This window comes from Tenrec ecaudatus, chromosome 6 (genome assembly GCF_050624435.1).
Source record: "Tenrec ecaudatus isolate mTenEca1 chromosome 6, mTenEca1.hap1, whole genome shotgun sequence".
In the NCBI taxonomy this organism is placed as follows: domain Eukaryota; kingdom Metazoa; phylum Chordata; class Mammalia; order Afrosoricida; family Tenrecidae; genus Tenrec; species Tenrec ecaudatus.
In genome coordinates, this window is record NC_134535.1 from 155,131,022 (window position 1) to 155,149,794 (window position 18,773).

An 18,773-nucleotide genomic window follows, 5' to 3' on the forward strand; every position below is an offset into this window, starting at 1 on the left:
CTCCTAATCCTCCTGATATCTCTATTCTCATTATTGGCCCTGAGATGTTTATCAGTCCTGGATTCCCTGTGTTTCAGGCTTGTATCTGCAGCAGTGTGCATGCTCTGGGCTAATCCAATTTGTAAGGTAGAATTGAGGTCATGATAGTGCAAGGCAGCACCAAAGAACTAGAAGAAAGCTGTGTGTTTCCTCAGAGCTATACTGCACCCTGACTGGCTTATCTCTTCCCTGTGACCCCTCTGTGAGGAGATGTCCAATTGTCTACAGGTAGGCATTGGGTCTCCACTCCATGCCCCCACACCCATTCACCTTGGGTATGGCTTTGTGCTCGGTCTTAGATGCCTGATACCTGATCCCATCAACACCTCATGATTACATAGGCTTCTGTGCTTCTTCCATTTGGGCTTTGTTGCTTCTCAGCTAGATTGCCACTTGTTTATCTTCAAGCACTTAAGACCCCAGATGCTACACTATATATCAGCTTTCTCCACCATATTTGCTTATGCACCCATTTTGTCTTCAGCGATCATTTTGGGAAGGTGAGCATCACAGAATGCCAGATTATTAGAACAAAGTGTTCTTGTGTTAAGGGAGTACTGGAGTTGATGCCCAATGTTCATCTGCAACCTTAATCCTTAACATATAGGTATGAGTACATAGTTCTATCCCCCTCTCATTATATACGCATTTACATATGTATATGCCTGTATTTAGACCTCTATGAATATCTTTGCCTCCTGGCTCTTTCCTCTATTTCCTTTTACTTCCTTTGTGTCCCACCATCATGTTCAAGCTTCCTTCAGGTTAAGTAATTCCTTTCAATTTACATTGCCCTTGATTGAGCCCCATGGGCATCCTACAACCTTCCTTCCATCGATTATTGTTCACTTATTGGTCCCTTGCCCCTGTGTTGATTCCCCACCACCTTTTCTTTCTCCCATCTCCCCTTCTCCCGTATTTCCTTGGAACCACTTGTCCCGTTCTTTTCATCTCCGAATTATTTATCCTGCCTATCTTATCTAGATAGACATGCAGATTTATTAATAAGTGCAGAATCCAGGCAAAGCCGAATAAAACAACAAAGGAAGTCAAAACCAACAAAATAACAACAACCAAATTAAAAAAAAAAAGAAAGGCACTGACAAAAGTGGAAAAGCCTATAAATAGTTCAAGGCCTCTTTGTTGGCCTTTATGAGTGTTTTCCAGTCCAGTCTGATGGGGTATCAAATGCTGTCTACAAAATATTTTTGCTATTCTCTGGGGTTTCATCACTCTGCTCGCCCTGTTGCTCTGCTATAAGCTGAGTTTTTCAGCACATTTTGAATATAGTTTTTGTGGTAAAATTAAGCCCCTCAACTGATATTAGGGTCAGTTTATACTCAAGTATATATGGTATGTATATAATGATGCAGGCATCAAATGAAGATGGAAGAAATATTCAATGTCAAAGTACCAACAAATATTTAAAAGGTTGGCATTAGACCATTTCAGGGGATGGCATATGATTATGAAAGAATGGTAGTGAAAATTAGAAGTCCAAATTGCACTGATGGAATGAATGTGTATATGTGTTTTGATAATTTTTAAATTGGATTGTTTTTCCTTTTGCTAAGGTATTGAAATCTTCTATGTATTTTACAGAGTAGACCCTTACCAAATAAGACCTTGTCAAAGCTTTTTTCCAAGTCTGTAGATTCTCTATTTTTAGTAAAGCCTTTTGATGAGCATTAAGATTTAATTTTTAGGAAGTCTACACTATCTATTTATTATCATTTGCTCATATATTTTCAGTTTTTTCTAACAGATGATTTTATGCCAAATATATCCCCCTAGTTGTGCCCTGGTACTATTTTCTGGGAATTTTTTTTCCCATAACATTCAGATCTTAGATTCATTTGGAGTTAATTTTTGTGCAGGATGTGAGTTATGGATTGTTTCACATTTCTGTATATGATGTCCAGTTTTGCTAACACCATTTGTTAAAGAGCCTTTTCCTCGCCTATTGAATGTCAGCTTTGTCCCTTGTTGAATATCAGCTGCCAGTTAGATGATGGATTTGGAGTTCTCAACTTGAATCCATTAGTTTGTGCCTCTAATTAGAGAAGTCTCAGGCTATTTCAATTATCATGAGTATGTAGTAAGCTGTGGTATTGGGAAGTGTGTGGGGTCATACTTTGTTCTCTTACACAACTTTAGTTATTCAAGGCTTTCTTCCTCTCCATATAAACTTGAAAATTACCTTTTATAATTCATTGAAGGATTTTGGGGGGATTTGGGCCAAGACTGCATTATAGTCATAGACTGTTTCTGGTAGTATTTCCATTTTCACAATGTGCAGTCTTCCGATGCATGAAGATGAAATTTAAGGTCCTTGGTTAGGGAGGGTTGTCTGTGTGCTCTGCTGGAAACTGGTAAGTTGGCAAAAGGAACTCGCTCAGCAGTAATGAGGAAGAAATGGACCCAATGTTTGGCTTTTATAAATATTGCAGTCAATTCAACTCCAGAGACAACAGGATTTCTCCAAATGAACCCATTGAAGAAAAGAGCACCACGTGGGCATGGTGTGTTTTTCTTTTACCTTCTTGCAGTCATCACTTACAGTTTTCCTGGTATACATCTTTTATAATCATCATTAGGTGTATTCCTAGATAATATCCTTTTTAAGTTTATTCTGAGTGTTTGTTGTATTAATTTTCCTTTTCAGAGCCATGCTTTTTAGAGTAGATTAATCCAACTGATCTTTGTTGTTCTCCTGAATCTTTCCATTCAATTAAAATAATGCTTGGGCAATCTCTGAGATTTTCTTTCTATAGAATCATGTCATCTACAAATAGAGAGTTTTATTTCTTCTTTTCCTACCTTAGTACTTTTAATTTCTCTTTCTTACCTTGATGCTCTAAGCAGGGCTCCTAGTAAAATTTTGCAAAGATTTTGGAAACATTGGTGATATGGACACTCTTCTCCTGTTCTCATTCTTAAGAGGAATGCTGCTAGTTGATGTAAGTTGAAAAAATTACCATCTGGTGGGTTGCCTGCTGGGCTGCTAACCGCAAAGTCAACTGTTCGAATCCACCATCCACTATAGGAGGAAGATGAGGTTGTGTGCGCCCATAAAGATTTACAGCCTTGAAAATGTAGGGAATATTTTTACTCTATCCTACAGGGCAGCTGTGAGTTGGAATCAACTTGATGGCAGAGAGTTATTTAGTTAGATTGTTTATTATTTGGTTTGAATAAGACAAAACAAAAAACCTCACTGCTGTTGAGTCAAGACTGACTCACATAGAATATATGCCTTTAATTTTAGGGGTAGTTACATAATTGCATGTCAACATGATATATAGAAGCATAGGGGTGGAGTCCAGCCTGTCGATCAGGTCGCAGCCTGATGGTTTCCCCTTGTGAGCATGGCTTTTTGGTAAGGTGTATCCTGGGAATGTCCCTTCCCTCTCTGCCTTCACCTTCTTGCTGGCTGACCCTGATTGCTGCCAGAGCCACTACCACTGTATCCACAGCACTTTCTCCCCCTCTGGCCTGTAATCTTCCTGCATTGTGCATCATTGTATGTGGCTGTGCGAGTCTGAAGAGGGACTTATGGACTCATAACAGACTTAGTGACTTGAGTTAGACTGCATTGGGATGGTTCCTTGGTCCACAATTACTTTTTGATATAAAGCTCTTTGTTACACTTATATGAGTGTCACTGGGTTTGTTTCTATAGTCAAACCGGCTTACCACAATTATCTAGATTAATTTCTGATCTATGCCAAATTTGCTGAAAGATTCTATCAATAAAGATTGTTGGATTTCTGCTCTGCTTGAGATGTGTGAATATTCCTCTTTATTATATTTATGTCACAAATTATGGTAATTGCTTTTATGATGTGAGCCACATTGGCATTGCTGGTATTAATCCCTTTTGGTCATCTGTATACATTATTCATTTTTTATATGATGCTAGATTCTGTTGGCTAAGATTTTGTTGGGAATTTTTGCGTCTAATTTCATAAAGGATACTCATCTATAAATTTCTTTTTCAGTTGTGTCTTTGCCTAAATTTGATATTATCTCTATTTTCCTTCATAGGGTGAGTTAAGGAGCATACCTTGCTTTCCTATGTTCTAGAATCTTAAACTTTCTACCTCTACTTATAATATTTCGGCTAGGTAATATATTTCTATAAATTTTCTTGGTTTTGAAATTTGTTGGTGTACAATTTTTCATAATCTATTGTGTTTCTTTTTGTGTCAGTTGGTTCTGATGTAATGCCAGCCATCTCACTTCCCATTTTCATTATTTGCATCTTCTCCTTTTTCCTTTTATTACTTGGATAGTGGTCTGTATTTCTTCCCCTAGCAGACTGAGTGGACGTGCCAGAACAAGTTCTTTTCAGGATACTGGTACAGGAGCGTTGGGTGTCTCTAATGCTATTGTGGGATGAGGGATTCTTCTAGGTTGGTGCTAGTAATCAGTGCTTTCTCTGGAGGTCATGAAAAGACATGTCCACATATGCTATGAGTGAATACTGCAGAATGAATGGGATAGATTCAATGTAGGCCTGAACAGGAACGTCAGTAGGTGTTGGGGTATCAAAGGGTTTCAGTGTAGGAGCAGAGGGTCTAGGAACTTTCTGAGCATATGATTCATAATATTTCCACTGGGTAGACATGAGACAAGTGCTACAGGATCTCTTGCTCATCATTTGGCAGAAGTGCAAATGACATCTGTTAGGTATACGTGGTGTGGCTTATAAGGTGATGTGTCTGACTGATCTCTGGGTGTTTACAGAGAGTGTTCTTCCAAATTGCCAGCTTGGGTGCTTTATATGCACTGGTACTGGTTGCCTTGTGGTTGGTGTTAGGGTGCATGAGCCACTGGTCACTGGGTTGAAGATATGGGAGCTGATATTGTTGGTAGCTTCATGGCCAGGACAGAAGACATGAAGAAAGGGTTGTGGCTGCTGGTCATCAGTCTGGTGATTGGAATGCTTACCACTAACCACCAAGTGAGCAAGAGGGGTGGGGCGCACAAAGGTAAGCAGGGTGTACATGAGCCTCTGGTCAAAAGTGTGATGGCAAACCAGTGTGCATCCTGGATCACCGGGCAGGGAGTGGGGAGAATAATCAACGTCACTAGAAGGGTGGATGAGGTGAGGAGGAATGTTTCTCCAATCTCTAGCATCGGTGACAGGGTAGTTCTCACAGAGTAGGTGCCAGTCAGAGGCAGGCCCAAATTAATGTGCAGCAGGCATGTAGGAGTGGCAGGGAGTTGTCCAGATGAGACTAGGTACGGTATCTCTACCTGCCATTCCAAGGATCCACGAGTCTTATACTCCATTAGCACCACCTACCAAATCAGCAGGTACAGTTTCTGGTGAACAATTCTACCTTATTTTATGATTCCCTGCCCTGCCTGCCAGATGGTTTCCCAGAGCCCTGGGCCTCTTGCCTCCTTTTTTCATATTCTCTCCTTAGATCTAGTTCAGGTTCTGCTCACCATGATTTAGGCCAGGTCTGTCTGCACAGCATCTCTATCTCTTATTAGAAATGTTATTAAGTTGTCTTGCTATGCTGCCACCTGGAATATGTGTATGTGTGTGTGTGTGTGTGTATATATATATATATATATATTCCTTCAGAATGGTGGCGCTGCTCAGGGGAAATTGACAGAGTGTTTGCTTATGACCCATAAATCTCCTTGTTGTTTTGTCCATCCAGCTTCTCCTTCCCTCTGGTATTTATTTTAGTCCTTCAGGTTTCCATTTGCTGTTATGGGCTCACATACTATCATCTGCATCTGTTTCACCTGATTTCTTGATTATGTGGCATAGGGGGTTGTCATGGTCCATGCGCCTAAGCTGCTATTTTTGGCCACCTCAAGCAATAGGTGTTACTTAGACAAGGTCACACAATGACTCTTATGTTAACTTCTGAACCTCTCATGCATCTATGAGAATTCTTTCCAACTTACTTTGTCCACTCGTACTAAAGCCAATCAGAGTGGTTTGTTCTGGGTTGTGACATTTAAATAGTCTTCCAAAATCATCTATTTTATCTTAAAAAAAAACAAATCCCAAGAAACTTCTATTTTCACCTTTCTGACAAATTATTGTATACTTTAGAGATGCATGGACTCTGCAGGCTTCCAAACACAATGTTGCTGTTTTCGTTTGGCAAAATGCAATTGCAAAACTAACTGGCTGTTCTATTCTAGTGTGATACATGCTTGGCACACACCTTTTGTCCTGCTGGCAGTGCAGTAGTTGGACGACGGCTGAATCTCCTTTCAATATGCTTCATTCTGTAAGCCAAGAGAGTGGTCACTCCATGGATGTGCTTGGCAACTTTGAGACACAGATGCCGGGCCCTCACATTTGTCTTTTTCCAACAGGAACAATATGGGAATAAGTGCCTAATTGTGGATGAGGAGCCAGCCAACCCTCCGACTTGGCCTAGTTGCTAAATATGTGGCAGTCACACATGTACCTTGGTGCTAGCTATGTGTTAATTGGTTGATTATTACTTATAATTATTTCTGATGATGGGCTTCTTGCAGATGAATTTTAATAAGAAATATTTATTGAGTTGACTATTTCAGTTCTCCATCCATTTTATACTCTACCCTATTAATTATGGCACTTAATTAATACATAAAGGAGTATATATTATGAGTTGGATGGTATTCCCCAAAAAGATAAGTTTGTACCTATAAATGCAAACTTATTTGGAAATAAAGCCTTTAGAAATGTACCACATCTCCATGGAGAAGTCTACCTTCCCTCCTAACTACCAGTACAGTCTCTAGTCTCTTTATACTTTTAGGGTTCAGAAATGGAGTCAAAGTTATAGATTCCAATGTTTGGACAACACTGTCTCAGTGAAAATACTAGAAATAATTTAAGGTAATACTATTATTTCATATATGGAAGAATTTTGTAACATGTTCCATCCAAAATTGATAAAACCTGCGATCCAAATGTGTCGATAACTATTGGTTATTGGAATGAGAAAGCTGGAAACAAAGAGGAAAGTTTAGTCATTGAAAAATATGGCCTTCGTGAGAGAAGTGAAGTTGGAGAACATATGATAGAATTTTGCAAGATCAATGAGTTCATCATTGCAGCACAGGACTACCTTCTTCCTCAAAAACATAAACATTGATTACACAGGTGGTTCTCAACAGAGGAAATACACAGGAATCAGATCAATGGCATCTGTGGTTGTATTGGGTTCTGTGCTGGACTGCTATTCACAAGGTCTGAAGTTTGAAATAACCTTCGCTGTGTGAGAGAAAGGTTTTCTACTATAAATAGTTTACCGTCTCTGAGCTTGTTCTGTTTGCTTATTTGTTTGGGTGCCAAAGGCAATATAGAAATTCATTCTCACCAGGGAAAACCAAGCCAGGGGTCTATTGTGGAACAGACTATCATTTGCTCAGATTCAAGTCCAGGTTGAAGCTTAAGAAAATAAAAACAAATCCATGAGATCCAAAACACGATCTGGAGTATGTCCAAGCAAAATTTAGAGACTATCTCAAGGATAATTTGATGCATTAAATATTAGGTAGCAAAGAAGGACAATGTGGGCAAAATGCGGAAAGGTTCAGGAATTGATGAAATGCCTGTAGAATGTTCCAAAAATCTGATGACACTTCGGAAGCACTCAGAAGTCCATGTGGAAAGTTTGAGGACACTACTTTGCCAAAAAATTGAAGACATTCAAGAAAGGGAACACAACAGAATGCAGAGGTTACCAGACAACATCTTTAGGATCACATGAAAGTTAAATTTTGCTGAAGGCAATTTGAAAATGTTTGCATGAGTAGATTGCATGGAGAAGTTAGAAATCCCAGCCAGATTCAGAAAAGAACATGGAACAAGAATATTACTGCTGACTTAGAGAAATCTTGGCTAAAAACAATGGGTGCCAGAAAAATTTATATTTCGTTGTGCTAACTATCCAAAAGCATTTGACTGGGTAGAACAATACAATCTACAGATAGCACTGAAAATAATGGAATTCCAGAATACTTAATTGTGCTCATGTGGAATATGTAAAATTATATTAAATAGAACATGGTATGGATGGCTAAAATTCAGAAAAGGTATATGTCTATGTTTTATTATTTCACCATGTTAATTCAGTCTATAGACTGAGTAAGTACTTGGAAAAACTGGACTATATGAAGAAGAATATGGCATCAGAATTTGGGGGAAGGATAATTAACAACATGCAACATGAAGGTAGCACAATTTTGCTAGCTGAAAGTGAAGAGGGCTTTTGTTAGTTGACAGACTAGAGAAACAAATCCATAGAAACTTATATGTGTATAAGAAAGAAGTTTATACACAAAAGCAGTTGACTATTGAGAAAACATCCCAGCCCAGTCCACATCAAATCCATAAGTCCGATATTAGTTCTTATGTCTGATACCAATCTGAAAAGTCCTCTTCAGGCTCACGAAACACATGCAATGACATCAAATGCAGGACAATCACAGGCCAGTGGGCTGGAAGTCTTCTAGATCCAGTGGCAGTGTAAGCATCTCCATGCTGGCAGGAATCTCCATGTGACTCCTCCAGTTCCCAGGGCTGCATCAAGGTAGCTCCATGTGGCTTGTCCTCAGAGATGTCCCACAGGAAGTGAACTGAGAGAGTCTGTCTCCTAACTCCACGGGGGAAATCCAGGAATTTTCAGAATTCTCAGGAAAGGGCCATGACCACACAGAGGCCTCATTGCCTGTGATCCAGTGGACAAATTAGACTCCACCCCATTCACTCTTAATCCTATTAAGTCCCAAATTGACACCAGATTATGTAATTACCATAGGGTTTAAGCAATTACTAATGAAGACCAAAGACTAAAGCCCTCAGAATGTATTACAACTCATTGTTAATAAACAAAAATTGTTACAACTGGACCAATATACATAAACGAATCATGATAGATGGGGGAAAAACTTTAGGCTTGTAGTTGAGTGTCAATTATTTGTGCCTCTCTCAGAAATGGACATTAATATGACTTACTAGTCATCCAAAAACACAATAAACAAAATAAAAATTAATAAAAACTATAAAATTAAATGAAAATATCAAAAGTAAAATAGTGGAAACGTAAATACGGTCATATGTTAATTCTTTGATAATAAAATATTTATTGACAAGCATGCTAAAGCAAAAAGACAAACAAAAATAGAGAATTTTAGGAATATAAATGGATATATAATGAAGAATTGCTAAAAAAAAAGTGACTGGCAAGAATATTAAATAAAACTTGAAGGCAGTCAACTTGAAAATTTTAGAGCAGATTAAAAGGAGCAAGAGGGCAGATTGAGAGATACACGCTCTAGACCTTCCATAACAAAAACTCAATAAACCAAGTGAAATAAATAGTGATGGCAAACCTGGAATATAGAGTTTCAATGATAAGGTCCTTAACGTCTATCAAACACCATGAAGGGCAGAGACTGAACAAAGACAGTGAACAAGGACTTGTAAACTACCAACTGGCCTAGCAGCATTTTTCTGAATTACCGCAGGGAACAATCTAATCAGAGCAAGAAGCACTTATCCAGCACCTTCACCAAAACCCTCTCTGATGGTCCATTTCCAGTGAGGTTTGACATCCCTCTTGCCTTCCAGAACTTTCCAGTGACCAGAGACATGAACCCCAATGCACCCACCCTGGAGTCAATCAGCCCCACCTCCTATTGGCAGTGCTGAGTTGCTTTCTTTTCAGTTTTTAAAAAAATTTATTGTTTGTTTTCCTCTCATGTCATTTTTGGTTTTGTTTTGGCTTATCTTTCTTTCATCTGTTCCTTCTTCTCTCCCCTTCTTGTGCAGTCATATTTGACCCCATGATAGCTAGCACTTTTGACCACACAATGCTGCTTTAAAAAACAACAAAAATTGTTTTCTTTATTCTCCTTTCCACTACCACTGATTTTCTTTCCTTGTATTTTTCTTCTCAGTGCTTCCCTCTCACCCCATTTGTTGCTTTCCTTTTATTTCTTCTTCTTATCCTATACATAAAGCAAATACAGTGACTCCTCCCCTCCTATCTTCATTGATACGGATCCCCACTCTTCCACAGATTCAATGACAGATAGCATCCAACATTTAACCAGAATTCGTAACCAGCACTCTTAACCAGCAATTTTAGGTCAGCTTGGTAGGGACAGGATTCTCAGGGGTATGGCAGTTAGCACCTAGTAATGCCCCATGGTCTCACATAATACAATCTATTCATAATCAATCACTTAGGGTGTGCTATATCTCACTTAGGATTCCCAATACATGGCAGATGAAGCCGAAAACAAACTAGATGACAGGGACCTACTTAAAATTAAACATTTATGCACATAAAAAAATCTTCAATAATATGAAGAGAATTTCCAGGGAGGGAAAAACAAACAGAACTAATCTGTAAGACAACGGACAAATCTCTAAAAGTTACATAAGACTTTAACCTCTCAACAATAAAATGACAAACAATACAATGTAAAAATGGGCAGAGGACATTAACAAACACTTCACTAAAGAAAGCATTCAGGAAGCTAGCAATCACCGGAAGTAATGTTCACAATCTCACCAGCCAGCTCAGGGGATACTTCCAACTCAAAGCAACCCTGTGCACCCCAGAACAGACCACTTCCACAGTTGTTGTTATCTTGTTATGAGTGTTACAGCCACTACCTCAATCTCTCTCATTGTGTCTTCTTCTATTTTTAAGCTAATCCTCTATTTGCTGCTTTATTTAATCATTTTACTGAGGCTCCTACAACTCTTATCACAATACATACATACATTCATTGTGTCAAACACATTTGTACATTTGTTGCCATCATCATTCTCAAAGCATTTGCTTTCTACTTGAGCCATTGGCATCAGCACCTCATTTTCCCCTCCCTCCCTACTCCTCCTCCTCTATGAACCATCGATAACTTATAAAATATTATTATTTTATCATATCTTACACTGTCCAATGCAAAAATGTTCTCTGAGACTTTTTCTCTCCCTGATAACATGTCTAATTAAGAAATCTCACCATTCCTGCTTCTAAAGACCAATCTAGCTGTACTTCTAGTAAAACAAGTTTAGTTATTCTTCTGGCACTGCATGCTACTTTGACTATTCTTCCCCAACACTGTGATTCAAATGCATTAACCCTTATCTGGGCTTCTTTAGTCATTGTTCAGTTTTCAGATGCATGTGAAGTGACTGAAAATACCTTGGGTCATATGGTTTGCGTCAAGCACACCTTAGTCATCAATGATTTCTTCAAGAGTCTTTTGCAACAGATTTGCTGCTTCCAAGAGTTTTGAATCCAAGTAAAAGTATATCATTGGCAACTTTAATCTTTTCTTCATTTAGCATGATATTGCTTATTGCTCCAATTGTGAGAATGTTTTTTTCTTTATAATGAGGTATAGTTAATATTGTAGGTTGTAATCCTAATTTTCATTAGTGAGTATTTCATTATTTTTCAGTTTCAGTAAACAATGTCGTCATCTGCATATCACAAAGTGTTAATGAACCTTCCAATCCCAATGCCACATTCTTCATCACGTAGTGCAGTATCTTTATATAGTGCAATATCTTCATAGAGTGCAATACTTAGATTATTTGCTCAGCAAACACGTTGAATAAGTATGGTGGCAAAAGTAGAACTCTGAGACACATTAGAGGGATTTAATCAAAGCAACAATTCTCTATCATCTCACCTCAGCACTAACAAAGAGCACAGTTAGAAAAAATAACTAAATAGAAGTAACAGATGCTGTTGAGAGTTTGGAGAGACTCGGGTCCTATTGGTGCGATAGTAAAATGCTGAAATCATGATGGAAAATGGTATGGTGTTTCAGGGGGTGTGTGTGTTGGGGGCAGGGAGAAAGATGCAAGAAGTCCAACATATAAATGGACCACTTGAACACAAACATGGCACCAAAACTTGAGAGTTTCCAGCTGTCCCTGGTGACCACTCTGAGAGTGGTGACTATAGGAGATCCTGGATAGAATGGGAGAAATAAGTGAACTAAAGCTCAAATATTAAAGAAGACAAACCTTACAATCTCGAAGCACTGATAAAACTGCAATAGTATGGCCCTTGAAAACTCCTCCAGCCTAGAACTGAACTTAATCTTGGGGTTCAACTTGTACCCAAATGATAGGCCTATAAGGTGAACCAATAACCCAAGGGAAGTATGCACACCTTAGAACTATCTATCAAGGAAGGTCAAAGGGAAGCATTTGCTGAGAGATAACGGCTTAAAGGTAGAAAGGGATATCAGGGAGAAGGACAAAGAGAACAGAAGCATGGAAAGACAGTGGGAAGAGTCTGTATAATATTTGTATAATATTGACAGGACTTCAACCAGTCTCCCAAATCAAAATGTATACAAATTGTTGAACAGAAAAACAAATCTCTCTGTAAACTTTCACCAACATAAAAATAAGTAGGCAAATCTGTATGAAACATAAATCTTTCTTATAAAATTTAATTTCCATAATTGATTCAGTATGACTTAAGAAATATGATAAATAAATTGCTCCAGAAAGTGTGAATATTGTTAATAATCTGCCAAAAAATGAAAAAATACAATGTCAATAAAATAAAAAATAAACTCATTGTCATCAAGTGGATTCTGATCCATAACAATCCAATAAGACAGAGGATTAAACTGATTCTTTAGCTTTCTGAAGCTGTACATTTTTTCTGAGACAAAAAACCTCATCTTTGTCCCTAAAATCTACTGTTGACTCATCGTTAGCAGCACACCTTATAACCCACTACCCCACCAGGGTTCTTTGAAAGATATACTCCACAGGTAGTACTGAAGCTTGATTCTATTTTAACTTAATGAATAGATAATAGCTATCCAACATTTAACATTAACTATTAGAAAATGTAAAATATGGCAGCATTCCATTCATTTTTAAAATGTTGCCTATCCAAATTCTAGCCATATTGACACCAAGAATGTGAAATTTTATTTATAAATTCAAATGTGAAATGTGAATAAAATTGGAATAGATTGGATTCAATAGATAAGTCAATAAATTATGGCCACACATTTTTCAACACTAAGAACATAATATGATATGTTTTAAAATGTATTACCATTCACTAATGTAATATATCAAGCATAATTAAGACTAAAACATACATTATTTCTAATTATTTCAGAAAAGTATTGGGTTTAACTCAGCTAGCATTCCTAGTATGTTTTAAAAGTGAAATAAGAAGAGAAACATTTGAAATGTCAAAATGTGTTTTTTTTTCAAAAAAATAAAGCCAGAAATGTCATAAAAATTGCAAACACCCAGCTAGCTACTTATGCTGAAATCAGTAAGAAGAAATCTTGCATATAAGGATAGACCTGGTGGTGCCGTGGTTACGTTTGGGCTGCAATCCTCACAGTCTGCCATTTGAAAACTGTGAGACACTGCAGTTAAAGTCTCAGAAACTAGAAAGGGCTGTTCTAACCTGTCCTCAAGGGTCACTAGGAGTTAGCATTGACTCGATGGCAGTGAGTTTGATTTTTCATAGACCTGAAAACTGAAGTTTCAGAATTAAAACCTACTAGTATAGAGTAATTTAAAATCTTTGATGAAGTACTTACATGCACATTAAACAATAAATCTATCGATTTTCTATATTATTTGACATGAAGATTATTAACAAACCTTATTAAAAAATGCAAACATCAGAGTAATTAGAGAGAAACATCCGTTTTCTGTAAAGATCTTTATTAAGAATATTGGTTATACATAAATTGATCATTTCTATCAGATTCACAAATTGTGGGGTTTTTTTTCTTTCAAACCATTTTATTAGGATCAAATCCAGACATCATACCAGTCGATAGTTATATATATTAAGCAGTGTTGTATAATCTCTACCACAATCAGTTTGAAAACATTTTCTTCCTTCTTGTACTCCTTGAAATGAGCTCCCCCTGAACCCCCAACCTCCCCTTCTGTACCTACCAGCACTCCTTATTCTAGGTATAAATTCTATAAATTCATCAATTCTGGGGTTCATATACCAAAAAGCATAGAAAAATATACAACAGAGAATCAAGGAAGCTACTAACAATGATGAAACACAAGAAATAACCCCCTATATACTAAAAGAACAAAACAAAAAAGCCAGCAAACATTAAAAATGAGATCAAACAGAAAGTGTATCAAAAGGAAGATCCAATGACAAGGTTTTAGCCATTCAAGTCATATGTATCCTTGTAATCTACTATAGTCATCTCTACAACATTCTCTATCACTAGGTTATGCTCACGCCTCAATTCAAGTACAGTTAGATGGAAGCCATGGGAGGCTTACTCCTTGTATAGATTCTGAAAATGTATCTTGGTCTTCCACTGTCACTGATAGTCTTCTACTCACAACATTCTCACAAGTCTGCTACTATCCTCCACCTAGGGTTTAGATTATATAATTTAGAATCCTTGAATCACAGATGTTGGTATGCTTCTTCCATGTGGGCTGACTTGTGTTTTAACTGAAGCCATTATCTTTAAGATGGTTATAGAAAATTCAGGGTGAATTTCACCTAATGAATGAAAAAAATTAGATGAATGACAATAGGGAGTTTTTTGTTTCAGTCAAGATTTTTTTGTTGTTACAAAAAACAAAACTGACAAATACCATGAAATCAGAGAGCTAAACTTTGAGAGGACTACCAAATTTCCAGTCTTGAGAGTTTTCTGCCTTTGACAAAGTGCAGTGTTACCACTTTTTTAATTGTTCATTTAAGTCAAAAATATTTGAATTTTCCTTCTCTGGGAGGTTTATGTCTTATATAGGTTCTGCTTTCACTAGTCAATTGTTTAAATGGAAAATTATATCTTATTGATGGAGGGTACTTCCTACCTACCCCCTACAATTTGAAAGCATGGCAGCCATGGTCATCTCCCAGATTCATACATTTATGAGTTGCATAACTAGAATTTGAACAGGCACATAACATCCAACAAAGCAAGAAACCCAAATCCATTGCCATGGGTCAATCCAACTCTACGTGTAGGACAAAATAGAATTTTCAAGACTGTCACCTTGAAATTGTGAAGTAGACTGCCAGAGGTTCTCCTGCGGAGCTCTGGTTGGTGCAGTGAATTTCTTAGTTGGCACCTGAGCCTTTAATTCACTGTCCCATCAAAGCAAACTACATGGAAATTGAAAACATAAATTTATATCTAGGAGCTGCTGAGACCTGGGCTGGGAAAGCCAAAAAGGCTATACAATAGGAAAAATAATGATCTAGAACAAGACCAGTTCTTCCTCTATGAAGAAGATACAAAAATGTTAATTATATAGGGTTGGTATATAAGAGCTAATGTAACCGTATACCTGCCAGAAGTACAAATAAATCTTCTAAAAAGAAGTATAATGTCATTCCTGAGTCTCAAATATTTTCTGTTTCTCATATGCAATATCTAGTATCCAATCAAAACAATACTGATCATCAAGAAACCATGAAAAAATCCAAGAGGAAGCCAACAGGCAACACACACATTTTCTGAGGAAGTTTATACTTTGAAATAACAGTATATTCATGAAAATGAGTGAAGAGTTATAAACCTTAAACAGATGATTGAATGCATGTGAAAATAGCTAAATGTAAATATATTAATATATAGTAGTCATAATGGGAAAACTCATAAATTATAAACAAATAAATATGTAACTAGTGAGAAAGTAGGACTTAAATAAGTGAAAGATATGATACATTAAGTATCAGCTACACCCCCATGAGCTACCTGGGTCCGTTGACATTGACATCCAGTCGAAATGACTCGGTGACCCTACAATAGGTTAGTGGGTCTCATAGAGTTTCCAAGACTGAGGTTTTTGTGGTAGCAGATTGCTACATCTTTCTCTCAGGGAGAGGCTATGCGTCTGTACTACCTGTTGGTTATCGGCCATTGTCCCACCAGAGCTCCTGTCAGAAATATAGGGATCAAAGTTATGTAACAATTGTGTAATCAAAACCATCAAAGGATTAGAGCGATAATGGAGATATAATGTGTAAAACTGTGATGCTTTTACCACTAACTGAAAAAAGGTATTGAATCACAGCTTCAAGAGATGATGCATGCAGAATATAAAAAAAATATAATATACCATAAAATCACTGAAACTTAGACTAGGAGACAATCTTAGAAGTAACTATCATATAAAGAAATATTTCCTTCAAAGTGTAAAAGATGTAGATAGTTAATCTTTTTTTAAAAAATAAAAGCAATACTTCTGGAAGGAAATAAGTACCAAATAAGAATTCCATATCATGATAAAATATTCATGTGAAAATTCAGGTAAAATAGAGAAACATTTATGCAACCAAAACTGAAAGAATTTTCCACCAGCAAACACTTACTAAATAAAGTGCTGAAGACTGCTTTTCAAATATAAATAACTCTATATAGAAATACAGAGCTGTAAGAAAAAATAATGTGCAACCCAAACCAAATTAAAGTATTAGTAAATTTAAATAAGTACCATCCATGTAAAGCAATATTAGCAATTACTATTTGTAATATTAGCAATTAGTATTTGTAATAAGACATATAATTAAAACACAAAGCAACAATAAAACGTGTTTTGAGAGAGTTAGCCAACAAAGTATTCTACTATTTTTCCATAACCAGACTTCTAATGAAAGAACTAGTTTATATTATATTTTGATAAGCCAAGGATGGATGCTTATTATTTTAAGGCAATCACTAGAAGAAAAGTAAAATAAAAAACCACCAATCTCTTAGCAGAATATTAGTGAACATTAAAAATTACTTCCCTAAAAACAGAAATTAAAGAGAAGGTAGAAAATTTCATGGGAACAGATAAGACACATAGAAAACAGGAAGATAGTAAATTACAAACAAAGATCACATTACATCTAGAGAATGCTGCTCTAATTAAGAGAAAGAATTTCAGGTTACAGGAAAATGAAAATGCATACTTATGCTTCTTAGGAAAAAATCTAAATTTAAAAGAACAAAAAATAAGTAAAATTAGGGAAACATTATAAACCAAAAACTCACTGTAATTGAGTCAATGCTGAGGCCTAGTGATCTCACCATGTGGGTTTCCCGAGCCTGTAACTGTTTACAGGAGTAGAAATCCCTGTCTTCCTCCCGTGGAGTTACTGGTGGTTTCAAACTTCCAACCATGCATAAACACTGCACCACCAGTGCTCCTCAGGAAAACATACTTTGCAAGAATTAGCCAAATATATTGGTTAACTTTATTAATTTTAGATAATGTGGATTTAAATCGGCAATTACTTGTAGAAAGGACATTTCAAATATATGGAATAATTTGCAACAAAATATAACAATGTTAGATTCATAGGAAGTTAAAAATGTAATTTTGAGACCAGGGAAGATGGCGCCAAGGTAGGGTCACCCTTAGGGAGTTCCCAGATCAGCAAGAGGCCAATTTAGGGGATGTGGACTAAGACCTGCTCTCACAGGATCACTTGTTAGTCCCACCACAGACAGCACAGCTGTGCTCACCACTACTCATGCTCCCTAGAGTTTCCCTGCACCTGAGAGCCTTGTGCCCCATTCTCTAGCATTTCCCATCCCAGGCCACCAACAGCTGGGCCCCATGGTTTTCCAGGCCCTGGAGTCACCCATGCCGCTTTTACTATGATCCACCCCCAACATGTACCATGGTTCCCTGCATCTCCTCCACAGCAACCAGAATGCCTCATTCCTTTGTGCTGCACACACACACACACACACACACACACTGCCTGCAACACAATGCCTCACTTCCTGCACAGGTAGGCCTGTGATCTTCAATGTTGTGCCCTTAGGTGACTTACCTATCTGGACAGTGGTGCACCACCTGCTACCCTCTTCTCTTTCCCCTCTGGTGTGGAATTTGACCAGCTGAGGATGAGGCTTAGGATAGTCTGTCTCTCTGGGTACCACAAGGATGTCTGTGTAGATTTCTGGAGGCCCTGGACTCTGGAGACTGATGTGACCTGCAGATCTGAATCCCAATCAAAATAACCTCCTTGCTGAGGCCCTGCATACTCATAGCAAGGGCCCAGCTAGAACCTCCAGATAGATAGCCCCAGCTTTATAAGGAGAGAGCCAGACCCAGTACAACAGTGATGCAGCTGATGCCAAGTAGTTGTTACACTTATTCTGATTAACTTCTGAGAAAGGAAACACAGGGCACCTTGCCTAGCCATAGGAATTGGAACTCAGCATGTCAGGGGTTTTGGCAAACTTCCCTGGCCCTAGTGAGGCAACCAGCAAACATAGGGTCCCATTAGCCTTAGCCTGAACACCTTCCTATCAAAAGCCCCTCCTCTCGGCACCCACTGCAATACCCTGTATTCATCCTGGGCCCATCTGTAAGGAATGGAGAGATCTGAGTTGTGTAGAAATCTTCTACAAAGGAGCCTTCAGTTAAAACAGAAACAATTAAAGGCCTGCACTCTCCCTACATACTTTACATGGTTGTTAAGGAACTGTGTTAAACATAATATACCCCATCCACCAGCCAAACACCACAACCTCTAGAACCTGCTTCCTACACCTTGATAACACTGACTCTCCTCTAAGTTACCAAGTGAAAATGCACTTCCTATAACCCTCTTCTTCAACTTATTAAAAATTAACACACTTAATAGGAAGTCTTCCTAAGATTAATACCATTGACTAGAACATACTCCCAAGCACCTATATCATATTTCTCTTATTCACACAACTAATACGCCCTCATCAACACAGTATCTTTTTTG